The sequence below is a fragment of the Bos taurus genome, chromosome 24 (genome assembly GCF_002263795.3).
Source record: "Bos taurus isolate L1 Dominette 01449 registration number 42190680 breed Hereford chromosome 24, ARS-UCD2.0, whole genome shotgun sequence".
Taxonomy (NCBI): Eukaryota; Metazoa; Chordata; class Mammalia; order Artiodactyla; family Bovidae; genus Bos; species Bos taurus.
Genome location: NC_037351.1, coordinates 32,634,480 through 32,655,846, shown reverse-complemented (window position 1 = coordinate 32,655,846; position 21,367 = coordinate 32,634,480). Strand labels below are relative to the sequence as shown.

The following is a 21,367-nucleotide window of genomic DNA, read 5'->3' as shown; positions in this document are numbered from 1 at the left end:
CAACTCCTCTCTCTGTCAGGGTTGCCCTCCTACCTACCCAGTGACAGCAGAGGGAATATGAAGAGGGAACTGGCTGAGAAGGACTCTCGGAGAAGATAGAAGATAAGGGAAGCCCAGAGAGTAGATGACTGTTATTTCAAAACCTTGCTTAGTGCCAGTTCTGCCCCGTGAAAGAGGTTGGGGTGCCCGGGGAGGAATTCCTCTCTGTCTTAGACTTTTTCCATTGCTTCCTCTGTCCCACAAGTTCACAGTATGCTGTCCAGCTGGTGACATAGGTCTAATCGGGATCAAAGGTCTTTTGGGGGTGGACCTGGGGATCTAATCCTTACTTAAAGCCTTATGATTTGAGGAGGTGCATCCCAGTTTCTGGACAGGAGACTTTGCATGCCTGTTCTTTGAGGTATAGTTGACATGCAGCACCCTCGTTTCAGGTGTTAACACAATGATGTGCTGTTTATATGTGTTGTGCAGCGATCGCCACAGTGAGTCTAGTTAACATTTGTCACTGTCTATAGTTACAAACATACATCCTAGAAGGCTATTTGTTAATTGCTGTCTCGGTGTAGTGACTTCTGAAATCTGATTTGAAGACGGGACTGGACTCTCTTTTGTGTGTAGAGATGCTTGCTGGTTGGCCAACTCTACCCTTTTCCCTCTAGCTAAGGTTGCTTTCTCCATCTCTTCCTCCTTGCTCAAGAATTTCAGAACATGAGAACTCGATACACAACGGGAGTTACTCTTGTCTTACAGGAAAACGGTCAGTCTGTTATGACAGAGAAAGCCCCTTGAGAAGGTCTACTGTGTGCTGGACTCAAAGGTGAGAAACAGGTGCCTGCTTCAAGCAGCTGTTGCTCACTGAATACCTGTCAATCTGCTGCACAGTCACTTTAGCAGTCTTACTCAAAGCTGGAATGTCTGGGAAATCACTGGTTTAGGTGACTTTTCCTAAGATACATCAAAATAGATACATAAGAATCATAAATTATTGGTAAATTCTAGGAGGTACTTTCTCTGTGCTAGGTCACACACTCCCCGTCTGTTCATCCTCACTTTATTTTCCCCACAGTCCTGTGCAGGGTGCTCTTGTCACCTCCCTCTTGGTGAGGCAGGGGGTGGGGGTGGTGGTGTGTGGTGCCCAGAGATACTGGATGAGCTGCCCAAGGTCTCACAGTAAGTGGATGAGCTGGGTTTGACCCTAGGGTGTCTCGCTGCAGAGCCTGTGTTTTTAACCACTGCACCACACTATCCTGCTTTTGTAATAACCCTTACACTATGAGAAGTTGGCTTGCATGTGGCTCATGTCATTTTGGGGTGAACTCCCCACTCCAAAATCTGCAGCGCACACTCTGGCACCCACAGGCAACCCAGTAAACCACCAGAGAGGTCTGTCCACAGGGAGTGTGTCAGCCAGGTTTCAGATGCCCTGTCCTCCCAGCTGGCCTCAGAGTGAGGTCCCAGGTCTTGTCCTAGGATGGATGTGCTCCAGTCTGGCTGGTCTGCTTCCCTGCCTCCCTCCTGCCCCTTCCTTGGTCCCTTCCTCCTCAGCTGTGCTGGAGAATTTTGCATCATCTGACTGGTTCTGACTTGTCATTCATGACACAACTCAGGTTCCCAGGAGGAGGTGGTGTGGCCCATTGGTTGCTCCTCCATCCCTTCATCCAGCTCTTTGATGTGAGGTCACTGTTGCCATGGCTGCCTGTCTGGGTGTGAGGGCTGACATGGGTGGACATCTCGCTGGGTGTGCCTGAGGCCACCCTTCCTGAGGTTGCTGCAGTCATGTGGAGTCCACGAGGTTTTGTTTTTGTCAGTGCCCCTTTATCTGCACCTTCAGTCCAGGGGCACTGCCTGTTAGGAGCCTTGCTTCCTCAAACCCCTCCTGCATCCTGATGTGTAGTGAGCACATCCAGACCCTGTGGAGGGGCTCTGAGCACCCCTGAACTGGCGCTCTGCATTTCATATGCAGGTAGCAGGGCTCCTGTCTGGCCCTTCAGCCTCTTCCCTTTGGTGCATCCAGGCTGCCCAGTGCTTGGTGAGGGGCAGTGCCGAGCAGGGCTGCCAGCCAGCACGTCCTGGTCTTGACAGGCGCCATCAAAGGAAAAGGAGCGGCCCTGATGAAGTCTTCTGCTTCTAAAGTGGCCACGAGTCTCAACTGCATCCAGCCCGGGCAGGTAGCTCCTGGGCTGAGCTATCTTCTGCTCCTGTTGCCTCTGGCAGGCAGACCCAGCTTTCGCGTCTCCCATCAGCCACGCCCGGTAATCCAGGCTGCCCCGGGGGGCATGACGTTCTGGTGTCACTTGCGTCTTTGGTGTGAGACGGCCACAATCTAGGCAATCTAGCTTCCCGGCTCCACAGCCCCTGTCCTGAATGTCAGGACGAACTGGTCTCTGGAAAAACTTGGAGGCTGGGAGGAGAAGCTTTCCAGACAGGTGGCTCGCAACTCTCTCAAATCTAACACCCTGTTGTTGTAACAGATTTTTGTAATTCTCCTGCCACGACCCTAAAATGAAATTGATAGATGAAGTGACCTAAGAAAAAAATGACCCGTGACACGTACACTGTCTAAAAGTCAGCAGAATGCCCAAATAGTATTATAAAGGAGAATAAAAAAGAAATTCATAATACAAAATTACACGCATTTCAAAACACAAATGCTCAGCACACCTTCATCAGCAGATTAAGTCATTAGGTGCTTGCACCTGTGTATAATGAATAAATTTGGATCTGAGAGACAATCAGAAGCCATTTCATAGCAGAAAAATGAAAGCGTAGGTGCATTTGACATGAAGTAACAGACCACACTGTTCTGTGTAGTTAAGAGAAAGCAGGGAAGGCCTTAATTGAAGTAAGATAATATGCCACGGCAAGCCATAGGCTGTTGACATGGAGAAAATAAGGAAGCATGGCATTTTTGTAATGAGTCTATGTCAGGGTTGTGTCAACATAATTAATTCCTTGTATTAGGACGTGGGATGTATGCTGACAGAGGGTCTCACAAAACGAACTCCCATCTTTAAATCCCTTGCCAAACCAAGTCCTCTGGAGACCAAAGCCTGTAATAGATTTCTCAGATTAGAGGATGAATTGGAAAAAAGTTTATAGGGAAGTTGGGGCAGGAGATGTATAACACTACCCCCAAGGGCAGTGTCAGAGTAAGACAGAAAAATAAGAAACCCCAAATAAATAATTTGTGCAGTTCTAACGATACAAATTTCAACATGCTACAGATCCTTAATAGTGGATGGCAAAAATGAAGCTTATTCATGAAAATCCTTAATGAATTAAATAATGAAATATATGAACGAAAATCTGGTTTTTCACGGGTCTTTAATAATTTGGCTTTAACTATATTTAAAGGAGTTTTCAATATCCCTGTGAAATTCTGGCATGTGACTTTTGCAAACGTGGGCTGGCGTAGCTGTGGTGTGTTGTCAGCTCAAATGCCACAAGCGGTGTTGCTGTTGGAGGCATAGTTTTCTAAAATTGTGAAGACGTCTTGACAAAGGGTATATTTGAACAAGGAGAGAATGGTCTTGTGCTTCTGTGTCCAGGGAAGTGGATTCTAGAACTAAACAATGGAAAACGGTGTCATGCATGTGAATTTCCACACGTTCGGAGGTTGTGCAGGACATGGGGTGATACTCAGGAGTCTGGCACATTAAGGATGGCCGGGGTCCTGGGCGCATTCTGCTACAGTTGTCATGTCGCCCCAAAATGGGCCCCACAGATTTCCCAAGCACCTCAATTAAGAGGTACTGGGCTTGCGGGTGTGGAGCTCAAGACAAGGTTTGTCTCTCCCAGGGCTGCTGGGATCAGCAGCAAGGAGAGGCAAGCCCTGGCTGGCAGGGCCACCGCAGAGCGCTTGTGCTGGAGGGAGTAGTGCCCCAGTGAGTCTGTGACCTGGTGCAAGGCAGAGTGCAGGGTAGGGCTCCTCCAGGGGTGGCCCCACTGGTTGCTGCTTCTAAACCCCTGCTTTTCCAGGTCACACACGACTGCTTCTAGGGCCCAGACACCTCCAGGAAGGGATGTCAGCGCAGGTTCTTTTGTCCCCTTCCAGATGGAAGGTGGACCCCTGGGGCCCCGTCCCGTCTTCTTTCTCATTGTAGAGCCAGCCTGCAGGATCCGTGTCTTTCCAGCCTCAGATGATTTCATTTCAAAGGCCTCCTCTCCCGAGTGTCCCACTAGGGTCATCCTAACTGTGAATCTCAGGGTATAAACTAGTCCATGTCCTTCCTAAGAAGTATGATTGTATTAAAAATCTAATCAAAAGGTCAAGATTGAAGAGGTGAGCGAGCTTTTTGCTAGGTTACTAGGGAGTTTGCTAGGGAGTAGGTTACTCCCACACAAAAGGGGTCAAAACCTCAGAAATTAGGATGCAATTGCCCCAAAGTTAGAGAGTCAAGGGGACCACAAAAGTGATTCCTCTAGAATGGAAGGAAATATGGCAGAAAGTGTCATGTCGATTTTCTGAAAGCAGCTAATAGGAACCCCACCACCACCACGCACACACATACACACAGTTTAATTTCAGGTAGGGCACCTCTATACACAGACTCCCAGAACTTTCCATGGTCCCACCCTCAGCCACGCCATTACCTGTATCCCACAGTACATGTGTGCTCAACCTGTTCTTTACCTGCTTGATTGCATCATTGTACTCCTGGGTGGGGCTTTTCTAGGGCAAAGTGAATCTGAGGGTGATGCGTCTCTTTCTGGGTTCCCATGCTTAGTAAGCATTATTTGCTGTTCTTCCCACTTTGGCCTCTGATCGTCTAGACGGGTGCCTTTTGCTTCTGAATTCACTCTCTTGCCTCATTACTATAGCAACCCTCCCTCAGGTTTTACTTCCATGATGTAAATCACTCACTGGATAAATAGATTTTCAAATGTTTGTATCACTTCATCTCTATCATAAGTAAAAAATGTTGGTACTATTCTAACTGGACAGAAAAGGAGGAAACATGACTTTTTATATCCGAATCCATGTTGAATTTACTAAATAACAGAAATTCGGGTCTTGGGAAGCAATTGGTTTAAATGGAAATCCACACTGCATGGCATCTGGGGGACTGCTTCCAGGATAATCAGTCACTGTTAAGGCCTCAAGTGCTGCTTTTATGCCCTTTCCACCCTTGTTTGGAATAGTGAATTGCAAAATCTCTAGTTATGTATTGTCAGCTCATCTTTGGAGCAAAAAAGAATGGAATATCTTTGTGTCTTGTCAGTCATGCTCACCCTTAACTTTTGTTGTTATTCAGTTGCTCAGTCATGTCTGACTCTTTGCGACCCCATAAGCTGCAGCACACCAGGCTTCCCTGTCCTTCACCATCTCCTGGAATTTGCTCAAACTCATGTCCATTGAGAGCTTCCCAGGTGGCACTAGCAGTAAAGAGCTCACCTGCCAATGCGGGAGACACAAGACATGCAGGTTCGATCCCTGGGTTGAGGAGATCCTCTGGAAGGAAGGCATGGCAACCCACTCCAGTATTCTAGGGCTTCCCTGGTGGCTCAGACAGTAAAGAATCCGCCTGCAATGCAGAAGACCCTGGTCGATTCCTGGGTCGGGAAGCTGCCCTGGAGTAGGGCATGGCAACCCACTCCAGTATTCTAGGGCTTCCCTGGTGGCTCAGACAGTAAAGAATCCACCTGCAATGCAGAAGACCCTGGTTTGATTCTTGGGTCAGGAAGCTGCCCTGGAGTAGGGCATGACAACCCACTCCAGTATTCTTGCCTGGAGAATCCCATGGACAGAGGAGTCTGGCAGTAATAGGGTCATGCAGAGTCGGGCATGACTGAAGTGACTTAGCATGCACATGTCCATCGAGTTGGTGATGCCATTCAACCATCTCATCCTCTGTTGTCCCCTTCTCCTCCCACCTTCAGTCTTTCCCAGCATCAGGGTCTTTTCCAATGAGTCAACTCTTTGCATCAGGTGACCAAAGTATTGGAGCTTCAGCTTCAGTCCTTCCAATGAATATTCAGGGTTGATTTCCTTTAGGATTGACTTGTTTGATCTCCTCCTGTCCAGGGTACTCTCAAGAGTCTTCCCCAGCACTGCAATTCAAAAGCATCAATTCTTTGGTGCTCAGTCTTCTTTATGGTCCAACCCTCACATCCAAACATAACTAATGGAAAAACTATAGCTTTGCCTATACGAGCATTTGTTGGCAAAATGATGTCTCTGCTTTTTAACGTGCTATCTGAGTTTGTCATAGCTTTTCTTCCAAGGAGCAAGAGTCTTTCAATTTCATGGCTGTGGTCACTGTTGGCAGTGATTTTGGAGTCCAAGAAGATAAAATCTGTCACTGTCTTCATTTTTTCCCCATCTATTTGCCATGAAGTGATGGGACTACATGTCACGATCCCCTTAACTTTATTGGGGTCTAAAATAAAGAAACACGTTGAACCCATCAGTTGCATACTGGTCTGACATATGACACTTGAGCTATCCAAGGCGAAATGGGGCTGGCTATTGTAAGCCTGCAATTGTTGGAGAAATTGGCCATCTCCTGGCCAACACCAAGGTTTGCAGCAACTCAATTGCCCAGAAAAGAACAATTGTGAGTTTATAGCTGGAATGCTGTTTGCTTCAGCTCTCAACCGTGGGCTTTCACAAGTTTTTTGTTACTTCTGTATTGATGGTTGATGAGACACTCATTTCCTTGAATTATTAAAATTACAGATTGAGCTGGAAATTACTCCTCTTGAAAGACCGCAGGGAAAGGAGGAGGGAAGGGCCATGGGTGAGAGGAAACAGCTGTCTAAAATAGTTTAGCCAAGGCTTGGAACCTGCTGTGGTGAAATTCCTCCGGATTCTTGTTCTGGAGAGATTATCAGTGTAAAAATGGCAAGAAATGACAGAATGGTTTTTTTGTGTCCCTTGTGTGGTATTCTTGGATCAGAGCTGGGCTTATGAGGGACAGTTGTTGTTCAGTCGCCCAGTCGTGTCTGACTCTTTGCAACCCCATGAACTGCAGCAAGAGAGGATAGTTGAAGCTGAGTTGAAATTGTGAGCTTCTCTCTTGATAGAAGACTGAGTTTTACCTCGAAACGAAACCTCATCAAGGATCTATTCTGTTCAAGTCTTAAGTTTATAGTTAAAGAAGCTTGTAAATAATGAACCAAACCCAAATGAAATTTTCCTGCCCTATGGAAAGAAAGTGAAAGTGTTAGTCGTTTAGTTGTGTCCAACTCTTTGTGACCCCATGGACTGTAGCCCACCAGCCTTCTCTGTCCATGGGATTCTCCAGGCAAGAATACTGGCGTGGGTAGTCATTCCCCTCTCCTGGGGATCTTCCTGACCTAGGGATTGAACTCAGGTTCCCTACATTGCAGGCAGATTCTTTACCAGCTGAGCTACCAGGGAAGCTCTTTCTGCCTTATGGTCTACTGAAAACTAAAGAAAATAATAGTGTTTTGGTGAGAGAAAAAAACTTTCTTACCAAGTTCAGAGTTTACTGAGCACTGGGTCTCGAAGAGTTGGACATGACTAAGCGACTTCCCTTTCACTTTTCACTTTCCTGCATTGGAGAAGGAAATGGCAACCCACTCCAGTGTTCTTGCCTGGAGAATCCCAGGTTCGGGGGAGCCTGGTGGGCTGCCGTCTCTGGGGTCGCACAGAGTCGGACACGACTGAGGCGACTTAGCAGCAGCAGCAGTTTACTAAAAGTTTATTACAAAGAGTACATCTCTATAGTTTCACTTTGAAATGCCTTTTCAACTGAAAAATAGGGATATCTAGAATTTCTAGGTGATTAAGATAATTTAATGTTTGAATTGCTTGTATTGATAGCTGAGTGTACTTAATTCTCAGAGTGTTCATGCAGTTTGTGGATTACTGCCACAGATAATAAAGGAGACCCTACGTTAATTTAAAGATGAGAAAATTAATGAAAACATTATCAATTTTGTTTACTTAAAAAATAAGCTTTGAAGGGTTGTTGGAAAGACTTTTTAGCTAGTTGATAATGTGTGGTTTGGATGACCTCTGTTTAAGTTACTTATCAACACTGGTGCCGTCTGCTATTAATGGAGATAATTTTTTTTGTTTCTTTTTTAAAAAAATTATTTATTTTACTTTATGATATTGTATTGGTTTTGCCATACATTGACTTGAATCCGCCATGAGTGTACATGTGTTCCCCATCCTGAACCCCACTCCCACCTCCCTCCCCATCCCATCCTAATGGAAATAATTGATTTGATTGTCTGTATGATTTAAGATAGAGAAGGAACTAAATGCTGATGAGTTAGGGAGATATTTAATACACATTAGTGACACAATTAGAAAAACTGTAGGAAAAAAATTGACTTTATTTAGCCTGGAGAGTTATTTTCAGAGTAGATCAGTAACTGTAAATGAGCATCAGTCTTTAGCAATAAATGAATATGAATTAGCAAAGCTAGAGAGGAATCGGAATAAAGTAAGAGGTATCACAGTCTGGTAATCAGACAGCAGACTCTGTCTTTGCTTGCATTACTGCACAGGCAAAGAGCGGCAGTGAGTGGTAATCAAGTGGGGGATCAGTGCTTACCGTTAATACACGCTTTGACGGGTGCATTTTACCCTTAATCCCAGTGCTCTCTGCAGCCATGCAGATAAGTATTATCACTGTCACTTGGCTCCTGACACAGTGAAGTCCTAACCCAAGTTTAACAGACTGAGTGGGACATCTGGCCCCAACCCCAGAGCGTACGCTGGTTTCCCTGCTTCCTCCGAAAAGAACTCTGTTGCTGTGCAACTTGGCATCACCCAGCAGTCTTGCAGTCTCAGGGTCCCCTGCGCTTCTGCTCTTCTGGTGTCCCCAAGCTCAGTGGGTGGCCCCACTTGAAACAAGCTTACAGACTTCAGAAGTCTCAAACGTCCTGTTGGCACCTCTCTCATCTTCTGCATTTGCCAGCTTTCCTCCCTGAGTACCCCTTGAGTCCATTCGCTTCTCTCCACCACCACATTATCCAGACCACATCTCCTCGGGCAGTTGCAGAGCCCAGCTGACTTCCTCTTACCCTCTCTGTCCCTCCTCCCCAGCCCCCAGTGATCTTTCACGTCCTAGTGCCTCTGCTGAGAACACTTTCATGGCCTCAGTGGTAGGCTGAAAGTGGTCCTCCAAGAGATACCTGTGTCTTAATCCTTGGGACCATTGTGTGTTATCTTGCTGCATTGCTGTTCAGTTGCTAAGTCCTGTCTAACTCTGTGACCCCATAGACCCCATGGACCCCATGGACCCCATGTGCCAGACTCCTCTGTCCATGGGATTTCCCAGGCAAGAATACTGGAGTGGGTTGCCATTTCCTTTTCCAGGGATCTTCCCAACCCAGGGATTGAACTCATGTATCCTGTGTTGGCAGGTGGATTCTTTACCACTAAGCCACCTGGGAAGCTCCTGGTGTTACCTTAGGTGGCAAAAAAAAAAAAAAAAAAAAAAAAGGATCTTTACAGACATGATTAAGTTAAAGATTTTGAGATGGGAAGATGATCCTGGATTATCTGGGTGGGTAGCCAATCCTCCTGGAGTGAGGCTGTAATCACACATATTCTTGTAAGAGGGAGGCAAAGTAAGATTTTATACACGCAGCAGGGAAGACTGTTATGAAAACAGAGCAGAGAGGTTTGAAGACATCAGCCTTGAAGATGGCAGTGATTGAAGCCACAGCCCAGGAATGCGGGCAGTCCCTGGAAGCTGGAGAGGTCCAGGCATGGGTTCGCTGGAGAGCCTGTAGAGGGAGCAGCCCAGCCCTGCCCACGTCCTGATCTTAGCCCAGGGAAACTCTGGACTTCTGGCCTCCAGAACTGAGAGAGAGGAAAAATCTCTACTGTTTTAAGCCACCAAGTTTGTGATGACTTATTGCAGCAGTCCCAGGAAACTAGAAGTAACCTCCTCCTCCTCTCAGGATCAGGACCAAAGTTTCTGACAGCTTCTCTGCAGCGTGCCTTGGTTCCGTTTGGTTTGCCCCTAGACCATTTACTGCTTTATCTGGTTTCTTTGCTTATATTTCAAAATAATTTCATTGTGTTCCTTCTAGGCTGGGGCTGTACAAAGCCAAGGAAGCTCAAGCTGCAGAATAGGTTCATAGCTCCTGTTTTCATATGATGATGTAAAAGTGTTAGTTGCTCAGTCGTGTCAGACTCTTGGTGATCCCATGGACTATAGCCCACCAGGCTCCTCTGTTCATGGGACTCTCCAGGCAAGAATACTGGAGTGGGTTGCCATTCCCTCCTCCAGGGGATCTTTCCAACCCAGGAATCAAAACTGGGTCTCCAGCATGGCAGGCGGATTCTTTACTGTCTGAACCACCAGGGAAACACCTTCATATGATGGTTTATATAAAATTGGAAAAGTAAAGTAGCTTTAAGTTGACAGTGATTTTGGTTTCAACAAGCTTAAGAATCTAGATTAACCTTGGTTTAAAACATCAGCGCTTTGTCAGTCATGTCATTCTGTAGCCTTATGTTGCATGTGTGTGCTCTTCCCTTATTCTAACTACTTTCAAATTCTTGAAGATTCTCAAAGAATCATGTTTCTTTCCTCTGGGCTTCTTGCCTCAATTTATGATTATACACAGATAGCACTTGCTTTGCTTGGTTCTAATCTGTATGCATTTCAGTTCCTGGAGGTTATTAGTTAAATAACCAGTCCGCCAATAACAGTTCACATTTCAGTCCCACCAGTGTATAAACTGTGAATAACCATACACAAGCTGCTACTTCTTCAGCCCACAAATCCCCATAGATGTAACAAATACATATCATGATCAGTGGCCAATCACATCACTTCTTGCAGAGTCTGCTTGTCATTGATCACTGCACACCTCTTAGTTCCCACAAACACCAGAGTATATTGTTGCCTCCTTGTCTCATACTGATAAACCCGTGTGACATTTTACAGAAATGGCTGTTTGAAAGAGAGATTTGACCAAACAAGGATAAAAGTACAGCAGAGAAAAAGGAATCCCTTCACATTAAAGCAGTCAGAAGCACTTTGACAACCTTGAAAGCACAAAGGCTACAATGTTGGAAGCCGACCTAAACTTGGTGAGAAGTATGACGGTTCACCATTTTTGCATAGCAACAAAAATGCTCACTCTGCATCTTGAGTTCTATGACAAAGAGAAAGCATGTGCTGTTCAAACACTCCTGATATGTTAGTTACTGAAAAGTAAAACCCTTTAATGCTCAGTGTTTCTAATGGTTTCAATTACAAGCTACTAAGTAAATAAATTTTACTATTTTTAATTTTCCTATACATTTATAAGTGATAGTAAGAATGTTTAAACTGCTCTAAATTGTGAAACATACAGAGGGATATAATTGCCATTGTAACCATTTTTAGAGTACACTTCAGTGGCATTAAGTCCAGTTACGTCATTATGCAGCTGTCACCACCATTCATCTCCAGAACTTTATCCTTCCAAACTGAAATTCTGTTTCTGGTAAACAACAACTCTTCATTTCTTCCTCCTCTCAGTCCCTGGCAGTTACCCTTCTACCCTGTCTTTTTGGATTTGATGACTCTGAGGACCTCGTGTAAATGGAATCCTATATTTCATTACTATACTATAAAATACATAAAGTACTGTATATGCACTGTATGTATAGTACTAATATGTATGAATACGTAGAGTATTTGTCCGTTTGTGACTGGCTTATTCACTTAGCATGTCTTTAAGTTTCATCCATGATATAACATGTGTTAGAATTTCCTTCCCCTTTAAGGCAGAACGATGCCCATAGTACATGTGTATCACATCTCGTTTATTCATTTATCTCTCCGTCAGAGGATGTTTGGGTTGCTTCCATGTTTTAGCTATTGCGAATAATGCTGCTATGAATACAAATATACAGGTGTGTCTTTGAGACCTGTCTTCAACTTTGGGAGGAATATACCCAGAGTGGAATTATTGGATCATGCTTCCCTGGTGGCTCAGATAGTAAAGAATCCGCCTGCAGTGGGAGGCCTGGGTTCGATCCCTGGGTTGGGAAGATCCCCTAGAGGAGGGCATGGCAACCCACTCCAGTATTCTTGCCTGGAGAATGCCCATGGCCCGAGGAGCCTAGTGTGTTATAGTCAGTGGGGTTGCAAAGAGTTGGACGCAACTGAGTGACTAAGCACAGCCCACATGCATGATAATTCTATTTGTAGTTTTTTGAGGAACTGCCGTACTGTTTTCCATAATTGTGGTACCATTTTGTATTCTCGTCAACAGGGCACAAGGGTTGTAATTTCTCCACATCCTTACCAACACTTATTATTTTCTTTTTTTTAGTCTTATCTCATTGTGGTTTTGATTTTTATTTTCGTAATGATGAGTGATGTTGAGCATCTTTTCATGTGATTATTGACCATTTGTATATCTTCTTTGGAGCAGTCTCTATTCATGTCTTTTGCCACTTGAAAGTCCTTAAAACTTTGTTCTTTATTGGAGTGTGGTTGATTAATAGTGCTGTGTTAGTTTCAGGTGTACAGCAAAGGGATTCAGTTATGCATGTTCATGTACCTGCTCTTTTTCAGATTCTTTCCCATGTAGACAGATTATTACAGAGCACTGAGCAGAGCTCCCTGTGCTATGCAGTAGGTCCTTGTTGGTTATCTATTGACATTTTAAATAGAGTAGTGTGTGAATATACCAATGTGTTCGTGTTAATCACAAACTCCTGATCTATCCCTCCCCCTCCCCTTCCTCCCCGGTAACCATAAGTTCATTGTGAGTCTTTTGCTGTTTTGTAAATAAGTTCATTGTACCATTTTTTAAGATTCTGCATATAAGCTATATCATATGATATCTGTCTTCCTCTGTGTGACTGACTTCACTTAGTATGATAATTTCCAGGTTGTCCATGTTGCTGCAAATGGCATTATTTTATTCTGTTTTATGACTAATATTCCATTATATGTATGTACTGCATATTCTTTATCCATTTATCCATGGACATTTAGGTTGCGTCTATGTCTTGGTTATTGCAAACAGGGTCTCAGTGAGCATTGGAGTACATGTATATTTTCAAACCATGATTGATTTGCCAGTATTGAAAAATCCCTGTCTCCCTGGGATAAATCCTACCTGATCATAGTAGTTGATCTTTTTAATGTATTTTTGGATTCAGATTGCTAGTATATTTTTTTTGAGGGTATTTTCATCTATGTTCATCGTGATACTCGTCTGTAATTTTCTTTTTTGTGGTGTCATTGGTTTTGGCATTCGGTGGCCTCATAGAATGAGTTTGGTAGTATTCCTTCCTCTGCAATTTTTTGGAATGGTTTCAGAAGGGTAGGTATTAACTTTCTCTAAATGTTTGATAGAATTTGCTTGTGAAGCTATCTGGTCCTGGACTAATGTTTTTTGGGTGTTTTTAAAACACAATTTCAATTTCAGCACTTGCGATTGGTCTGTTTGTATTTTCTGTTTCTTCCTGGCCTAGCCCTGGAAGATTGTACCTTTCTAAGAATTGTTCATTCCTTCCAGGTTGTCCATTTTATTGGCATATAGTTGCTTGTTGTAGTCTCTGATGCCTGTTTTTTATCTGAGGTGCAGCTTTCCCAAATATCAGCAGGATGCCTCCAGTACTGTGTTGAATAGAAGTGGTAAGAGTGGGCTCCCTTGTCTTGTGCCTGATCTTAGAGGAAAAGCTTTTAGTTTTTCACCATCGAGTATGATATTTGTGGTGGGTTTAATGTTTTGATAAAAAAGTTTTAAAGGTCAGAGGTCAATCATTTTTCCCATTTATCATTAAGGTCATTTTGCATGTTTCAGCATGCCAGGGTCCTTTTGGGGATCCTGAACTGCTGTGTCAAGGGGCATTGCTTGCATTCCCTAATGTAATACTTTCCTCCACTAGACTATACTCCTTAAGATTAAGAACTTTGTCTAATTTGTTCACTTTTGTACCCCAGCACCTTGCCTAACGTCTGGCGTGTGGTAGGCGCTCAATCAGTAAACGTGGCATGAATAGACCTTGCTTCCAAACGTGAGTTTTACTGGGAGTCCTGTGTACATGTCATGCATCCCCCATACTTCAGGTGTGCAGATGCCATGTGATAGAAGATTTGTCTGGGGTATTGGGAAGTAGCATTGGCTGGTCTCGAATCAACCGTCTCACTGGGAAGATTAGATAAGACCGTGAGATAGTATCTCTCACTTGTTTTAAAGCTTACCTTTGTGGGACATTCTGTGGAGTATTCGCTGGTTATTGTGACGCTTAGTATTATCCATTTACCACTTAGACACTGGATACAATCCCTTTTAAAATACAGAATTAAGGTATTATTTATTGAAATGCAGTTCTGTATTAAGTAAAACACAGAATTAAGGTATGATGGTGGTAAAGTGAACCTGGTGTCAGCATTACTGTTGGGAACTCAGTGCTTCAGGGAGCTCGTAAAGGGCTGTGGCATTTTGCACAGATGTGCACCTGTGGGAGACAGGTGCCTGAGATCAGGTCAAGAGAAAAGACATTTTATCTTTTTTCATTCTTTAGGCTACATATTGAGACTTCTCTGCAGGTAGAGCCTCAACTTGGGAATCAGTAAAAATGAACCTAAAAAAGCAGCAGTTTCTGTACTATACATTCATGTCTCTGAATAGTCAAATGCAAGTCTGGCAATGACATTTAGCTCTCACAATCCAGAAGCTTTCTGGAAGTGTGTGTGCGTGCTAAGTCACTTCTGCTGCTGCTGCTGCTAAGTCTCTTCAGTCATGTCGGACTCTGTACGACCCCACAGACGGAAGCTCACCAGGCTCCCCCATCCCTGGGATTCTCCAGGCAAGAACACTGGAGTGGGTTGCCATTTCCTTCTCCAATGCGTGAAAGTGAAAAGTGAAAGGGAAGTTGCTCAGTCGTGTCCAACTCCTAGCAACCCCATGGACTGCAGCCTACCAGGCTCCTCCATCCATGGGATTTTCCAGGCAAGAGTACTCGAGTGGGGTGCCATTGCTTCAGTTGTGTCCAATTCTTTGTGACCCCACAGACTGTAGCCCACCAGGCTCCTCTGTCCATGGCATTCTCCAGGCAAGAATACTGGAGTGGGTTTTCATGCCCTCCTCCAGGGGATCTTTCCTACCCAGGGATCAAACCTGCGTCTCTCATGTCTCCTGCATTGGCAGGCAGGTTCTTTACCACTAGTGCCACCCGAGAGGGTAACGTTTGCTTAAAATCGAACTCTCATTATTTTCATTTATAAATTAAAGATTTATTGATTACCTACTGTGTTCAGATTACCATGGTAGGTCCTAAGAGGAAGAGACCCTTTCTGTGCTCTCAAAGAAGTACTAATCTGGCGAGGATGATCACACAGCATCTAATTTAAATGGAGTCTCAGAATGAGGAGGGAAACAAGAAAATAGGTATATTAGTCTGCTAGGGCTGCCTAACAAAACACCACCTATTAGGGGGCTCAAAGAACGGAAACTTATTTTCTCACAGTTCTGGAGGCTGGAAGTCCAAGAGTGGAGTGCCAGCATGGTCAGGTTCTGATGAGAGCTTTTATTCCTGGCTTGCCAGTGGCCACCTTCTCACCATGTCCTTGTGTGACCTTTTCTCTGAATACAAGTGGAGAGTGAAAGAGGAGAGAGGAACCTCTTCTTCTTCTTCTAAGGTCATCAATCCTTTTGGATTTGACACCCATCCTTCTGACCTCGGTTAACCTTAATAACTTCCTAAAAGCCCAGTCTCCAAGTCCAGTCACACAGGACGTTGCAACCCCATGTATAGTCCCGTGGACTGTACAGTCCATGGGAATTCTCCAGGCCAGAATACTGAAGTGGGTAGCCTTGCCCTTCTCCAGGGGATCTTTCCAACCCAGGGATCGAACCCAGGTCTCCCACATCGCATTCTTTACCAGCTGAGCCACAAGAGAAGCCCCTTTCACTTCCGACCTCAGCTAACCTGAATAACTTCCTAAAAGCCCAGTCTCCAAGTCCAGTCACACAGGACATTAGGGCTTCAGCATGTGAATTAGAGGCAGGTGGAGGGCAGCACAGTTGAGTCTATAATGATAAGCATCCTAGACCTTGATGAGGACTCACCATGTGCCAGGAACTTGCCACGTGTTCTCACTCAGTCATTCCTGTGACCCTGTGAGATGGAAACTGCCATTTCCTTCCATTTAACAGATGAGGAAACCGAGACTTGGCAGAATTAAATTGTTTTTCAAGACCACTCACTTCAGAGCCAGGTCTTGAACCCAGGGCTCTGGGAGTTGGAGGAGTGTCAGAGGAGGTGCCCTGGGGATGAGTAGGGAGGTGGCATGGAGGCACTTGCGCAGGTGCTCTGACTCTGGGTGTGCTGTATCCGCTCCTCCCTGGCTGCCCAGAGAGCGTGCATGAGAAGCGATGATGGAGACCGTTGCTAGTGAAGTAGATGGGTGTACGTTCTGTGCCACGGGTTGTTGATCTTGCCCTTTGGTGGAGCCACTGGGGGTTTTTGAGCAGAGGAGTGACGTAAGTCTTTTGTTTCACAAAGCTAATGCTGAGCGCAGTGTACACAGTTAACTTGAAACCAAAGAAGTTCCACGGCAGTTGTTACAACACACACCGGGGCTGCGAGGGCACCGGCAATCCACGAGAAAGGTTTAAGGAAGTAGAATCAACAGGACTGTTTGGTTTTCATTTGATTTTTGTTGTTGGGGGAGGAATTTTAGATATTCTAGGTCACTGACTTGATGTTGCTGCCATTCAGAGAGACAAGGAATATAGAAAGAGGAACACATTGGAAGGATTAAGTAATGTAACAATTTCTTCAGCAATTTGTTGTCAATTGGGAAATGTTATACCAAGTGTTCTAACTGTCTTGGGAAAGCAATGTATGTTGTACTGAATATCAGAAAAGGAATTGAAGGAGCTAAGTGAGTGTATTGGAGGGGCCTCTTTCGGACCTTGATGAATTACTAGTGATTATTTAAAAAGTCAGTTAGGGACGTCCCTGGTGGTCCAGTGGTTAAGAATCCACTTTGCAATGTAGGGAGCATGTGTTTGATCCCTGGTCAGGGAACTTGAATCCCATGCACCACAACTGAGACCCGCCCGATGCAGCCAAATAAATAAATAAATTTTAAGAAAATCAGTTATTGCAAGGGATTATATACTGGAAGAATATCTAGTAGACACTGTGTTCTGACTTTTGATGTCAGGCCAAGGCCTTGCCTTTTATGAGTTTGCTGACGGATTCTCAATTGGGTTCCCTGCATGAGCCTCACCTATAAAGCATTCCTGTGATTTTGAGCGTCAGGGTCTTTAGAGAGGAGCCAGAGGGCAAAGTCATTGGCAGAGCACTCTGAGGAGCTTTTAATCTAATCCTAAAGGAGCTTTCAGAGTCATATGCCTTTATCAGTCTTTTCAAAGCTCATAATTATTTTTCATATATAACACTTTTTGGAGTCTTGTTTCATCTGTTTACACAGTAAACAATGAATTCGATAATTGCAGTTAATAAAGGCAACAGGCACAAACATGTTTGGGCACAATTACTGCCCTTCTCTCAGTAAACACAGGGAAAGAACCCACTGGCTGGAGTGTTTGGTAGGTGAAGGGCATCTATTTCTCTCCCTCTAATCTTGGGTAATCTGGAGATTTAGGTGAGTGGAAAGTGGTTGAGTTTTGTGTGCTTGTACATGTATAAACAATTGCAGGCATCAGTCTGAGAGGGTGGTACCATAGTTTTCTGGGCTGCAGTCTAAATTTCTGATTATGTTTATAGCAGTTACAAAAAGGAATTGTGGGTAGTAGGACACATTCTACAATGAGAGTTTAAAATGAAGCTCATACTAGTGGAATTTCTCATTAGATACAGTAGTGAAATGAATCAAATTCAAGAAAAGTGGGAGACCCGAGGGATTGTTACATTCTTTGTGAGAAATGTGTACAATTATTTCCCTTTGAGACTTAGATATGTCCTTTCATAATTTATGACTTCTTAGATTTCTAATGCTGTCAGTGAAAATGATCATTGCTTCAAAATGAGCCCACCCACTTTCTAGAAGTGCTAAAGGCATGGCTAATTGTAGCTTCTAAAACAACCTGCACAGTAAGTCCATTATAACAGAAACTCACTCACTTTCCCTTGATGACAGGATTAGCATTGATTAGCTAGCACCGAAGGAGAACACTCACCTCCCTCTGCAGAGAGCCTGCGTTCATGGAGCGCGGTGGGCAGAGCACCCAGCCAGTGACTCCGTGGTGGGTTCACAGTGCAGGGGGTGGCCCAGGAGTGCTATTTGCCAGCTCAGAAGAGACCCAGGAAACATGAGATGCAAAAGTTCTCTGATGCATGGCCCAGTGGCAGTACTGGTCTTTGTCATTAAGGTCGGAGTAGCTAGTGATTGGGAACCATCTTAGTGATCTCTCCCCTCTCGTCTGTTTTCCTGGTTTGCTTTAGTCATTTTAACAATGGAGAGACATCAATGCTCTTAATGATTTGAATGGGGGTATGATATCGTTTTTTGTATTATCAAGTATTTTGAATGTATAAAAAGTACAGCATATTATTAAAAACAGGTGTCCTTCATACCCAGAATTAGCAGATGTTACCATTTGCCATGTTCACTCCAGATATTTTTAGAGAAATAAGACATTGCGTTTACAGTTAAGATCCCCTTTGTGTTCCCACGCAGTGCCAGTTTCCCTGGTTCCCATCCCACTGCCCTCAGATTGGCATGTCTTTTCCAACCACATTTACACCTTTATTTCTCTCCATAGACAACACATATGTCTGTGTTTTTAAATGTATATAATAAGGATCCTTTGCAGATTATATTTTCCACCTAGTTTTTCATTTTTGAAGTCTACCCATGTTGATACATGTAAGTCAAATGTAATCATTTTAACTGTTCAACGTAATGTTTATGTAAGTAGAGGATGTAATTGTTCATTACCAGTAACTGTTTAGGTGAGTTCTGTTTCCTTCAGACCCCTAGCAGGGCTTAATGAACATCTTTGTACATGATGGGCATGTGAAAAATGTTATCTGTGTATATGTCTGGAGGTGGAATGATGTGTTAGAAGGATCCGTGTTAATATATATTGCCAAATCTCTCTCCCGGGCCACAAAGATTTTTCTTGAAATGCTTGTCCTCTTATCCATATAGATATATCCATATATAATTTAAATTTTAAGATACAGTGCCCTAATGGCATTTAGGGCCGCAGGAATTTTTCAGGGAGCCAGCTGTATGTTGAGCATACCTGTGCACTGAGGCATTGTGGGGACATCTATAAGCAGTTGGGAGCAGGGACCATGCTTCTCGTAAAAATTCCTGGGTACAGTGCCTGCGGAGCAGTGCATGTTGGTGATAAAATACATGAAATTATATGGGGGAAATAAGGCATGATTTCTATCCTCAGGAAATTTTGAATCTAGCTGGGGTTCTACAACATACATATGTGAAAGATAGACACTTCTGAAGCAAACTAAGAGTGGTAGAAAGTAAAATTTATAGAAATAGCTTAAATTCAACAGAAGCAGCATAGGTTGAAAAAAGGAGAGGAATCAAAAACTACTTGGTGATAACTCTTTTTTTCCCTTCCTCCAGATCTTAGACCTGAAGGTTTAGAGAAACAAGTTATAGAGCACTTAGCCAACACACTGGGAAATGAAAGCAGGAAAACCAGAGCTTTCTGAGAATGGACTGGGCCAGAGACACCAGGCCCTGTGCTGAGTGGCAGCCCAGGCACTCTGGACGTGTCCCGGACGCCTGCCAGGCTCTGCTGGGCTGATGCTCTACACGGGGCCCCAGACTTTCCCATGCTGTCCCACACTCAGTGTTTCCACGCGCACTCATGCCATCTCATCAGAGTCCACAGATGATTTCTGGCCCTGAGCTGTAACCCCCGGAGAAGGCAATGGCACCCCACTCCAGTACTCTTGCCTGGAAAATCCCATGGACAGAGGAGCCTGGTAGGCTGTAGTCCATGGGGTCGCTAAGAGTCGGACACGACTGAGCGACTTCCCTTTCACTTTTCACTTTCATGCATTGGAGAAGGAAATGGCAACCCACTCCAGTGTTCTTGCCTGGAGAATCCCAGGGACGGGGGAGGCTGGTGGGCTTCCGTCTATGGGGTCACACAGAGTCGGACACGATTGAAGTGACTTAGCAGCAGCAGCAGCAGCAGCAGTAACCCCTGGGCCCATAGACATCCCTGAGCAAGGGTATGTGAGGGGGTGCAGGTGTGGGAGCTCTCAGGAAGGGAGGAAAACCTGTGGCGTGTGGCATTAAGGTGATTACAGCAGGCACAGGATCGAAGCTGTTTTGCACCTGCAGAGTGTTTCAAGGAATTCCTCCCAGGCTCATTTACCTCTCATGTACAGCATCTCACAAGTCAGGACAGCATATTAATTTCTTGCCAAAAGTCTCCTTACCCTCCACCTGTTGGATTCTTCACCTGTTGGGAACGAAACTTCTGTCACGGACGTTGATGGAAAGAACAGTTTTGCATGTGTGTGTGTGCGCTTCATAACCAAGTTTGCTGGAGCCATGGAGCACATTGGGAATCCTGGTTTCTTGCCGTAGGCACAGGTCACAGAGAGGCACCCTGGGAAAAGTGGGATCGTTTTCAGGGTTGGCGTCGGGTGTAAAGAGGAGAGGGGAGAAAATGCAGAGGCTGAGAGGAGGACACCAGCAGTGAGGGGGTCGAGGGCTTGCAGGGGTGCAGAGCTGAGAAAGACAGAGCTGGTGAGGGCCGGACAGCTGGGGGACCATGGCAGGAGTTTGTTCTTGCCGCATGATGGACAGAGGCTGGTGGGCAGGGGCAGGGGGCACGTTACAGTGTCCCCAGGGAAGGCTGCTTTTTTGGTGCAGGAAGTCTGGGGGAGGCCAGTGTGAGACAGTGAGGCTGAGGTGGAGGCTGGTGTGAAAGGAACAGGAGAGGGGAGGAACAGAAAGACAGGGCCCTCAGCTCCCGGAGGCCGGAAGATGAGAGTGCAGGAAGTCTGGGGGAGGCCGGTGTGAGACAGTGAGGCTGAGGTGGAGGCTGGTGTGAAAGGAACGGGGGAGGGGAGGAACAGAAAGACAGGGCCCTCAGCTCCCAGAGACCGGAAGATGAGGGAGCTGGCTGTCGCAGTGGAAGGACTGAGAAATACTTTGGGGAAGGGGAGCTTAAATTTGGTTTAACAAAGCATGCCTTAGTAAACTCAAGAATTCTTTACTTCTGGGAGGAGATACTAACAGTGTTCAGTTTTTCCTTTCTAAAAGGTTGACATTAGAATCCAGAGTATTTTAGTTTGCAGGAGTCTTCCAGCATTGTTAACTTCAACGGCTTCGTTGGAACACAAATTTTAACAATGCCTCTGTGCTTAGTCGCTCAGTCTTTGTGACCCCATGGACTGTAGCCCGCCAGGCTCCTCTGTCCATGGGGATTCTCCAGGCAAGAACACTAGAGTGGG

The 21,367-nt window shown here is 44.9% G+C and overlaps 1 protein-coding gene across 2 annotated transcripts in view; it reads left to right on the top strand.

The window, feature by feature from the left end:
- Window positions 1-21,367, top strand: part of TTC39C (tetratricopeptide repeat domain 39C) — a 105,460-nt gene that overhangs the window by 7,659 nt on the left and 76,434 nt on the right. Inside the window, exon 1 of one of the 2 annotated variants that reach the window (XM_059881026.1) lies at window positions 9,422-11,029. The exons of the other annotated variant lie outside the window; for it this stretch is intronic. The gene's annotated coding sequence lies outside the window, so the exon portion shown is untranslated. Of the gene's footprint in view, window positions 1-9,421; window positions 11,030-21,367 lie in introns of those variants that run through there. 2 annotated transcript variants of the gene reach the window in all.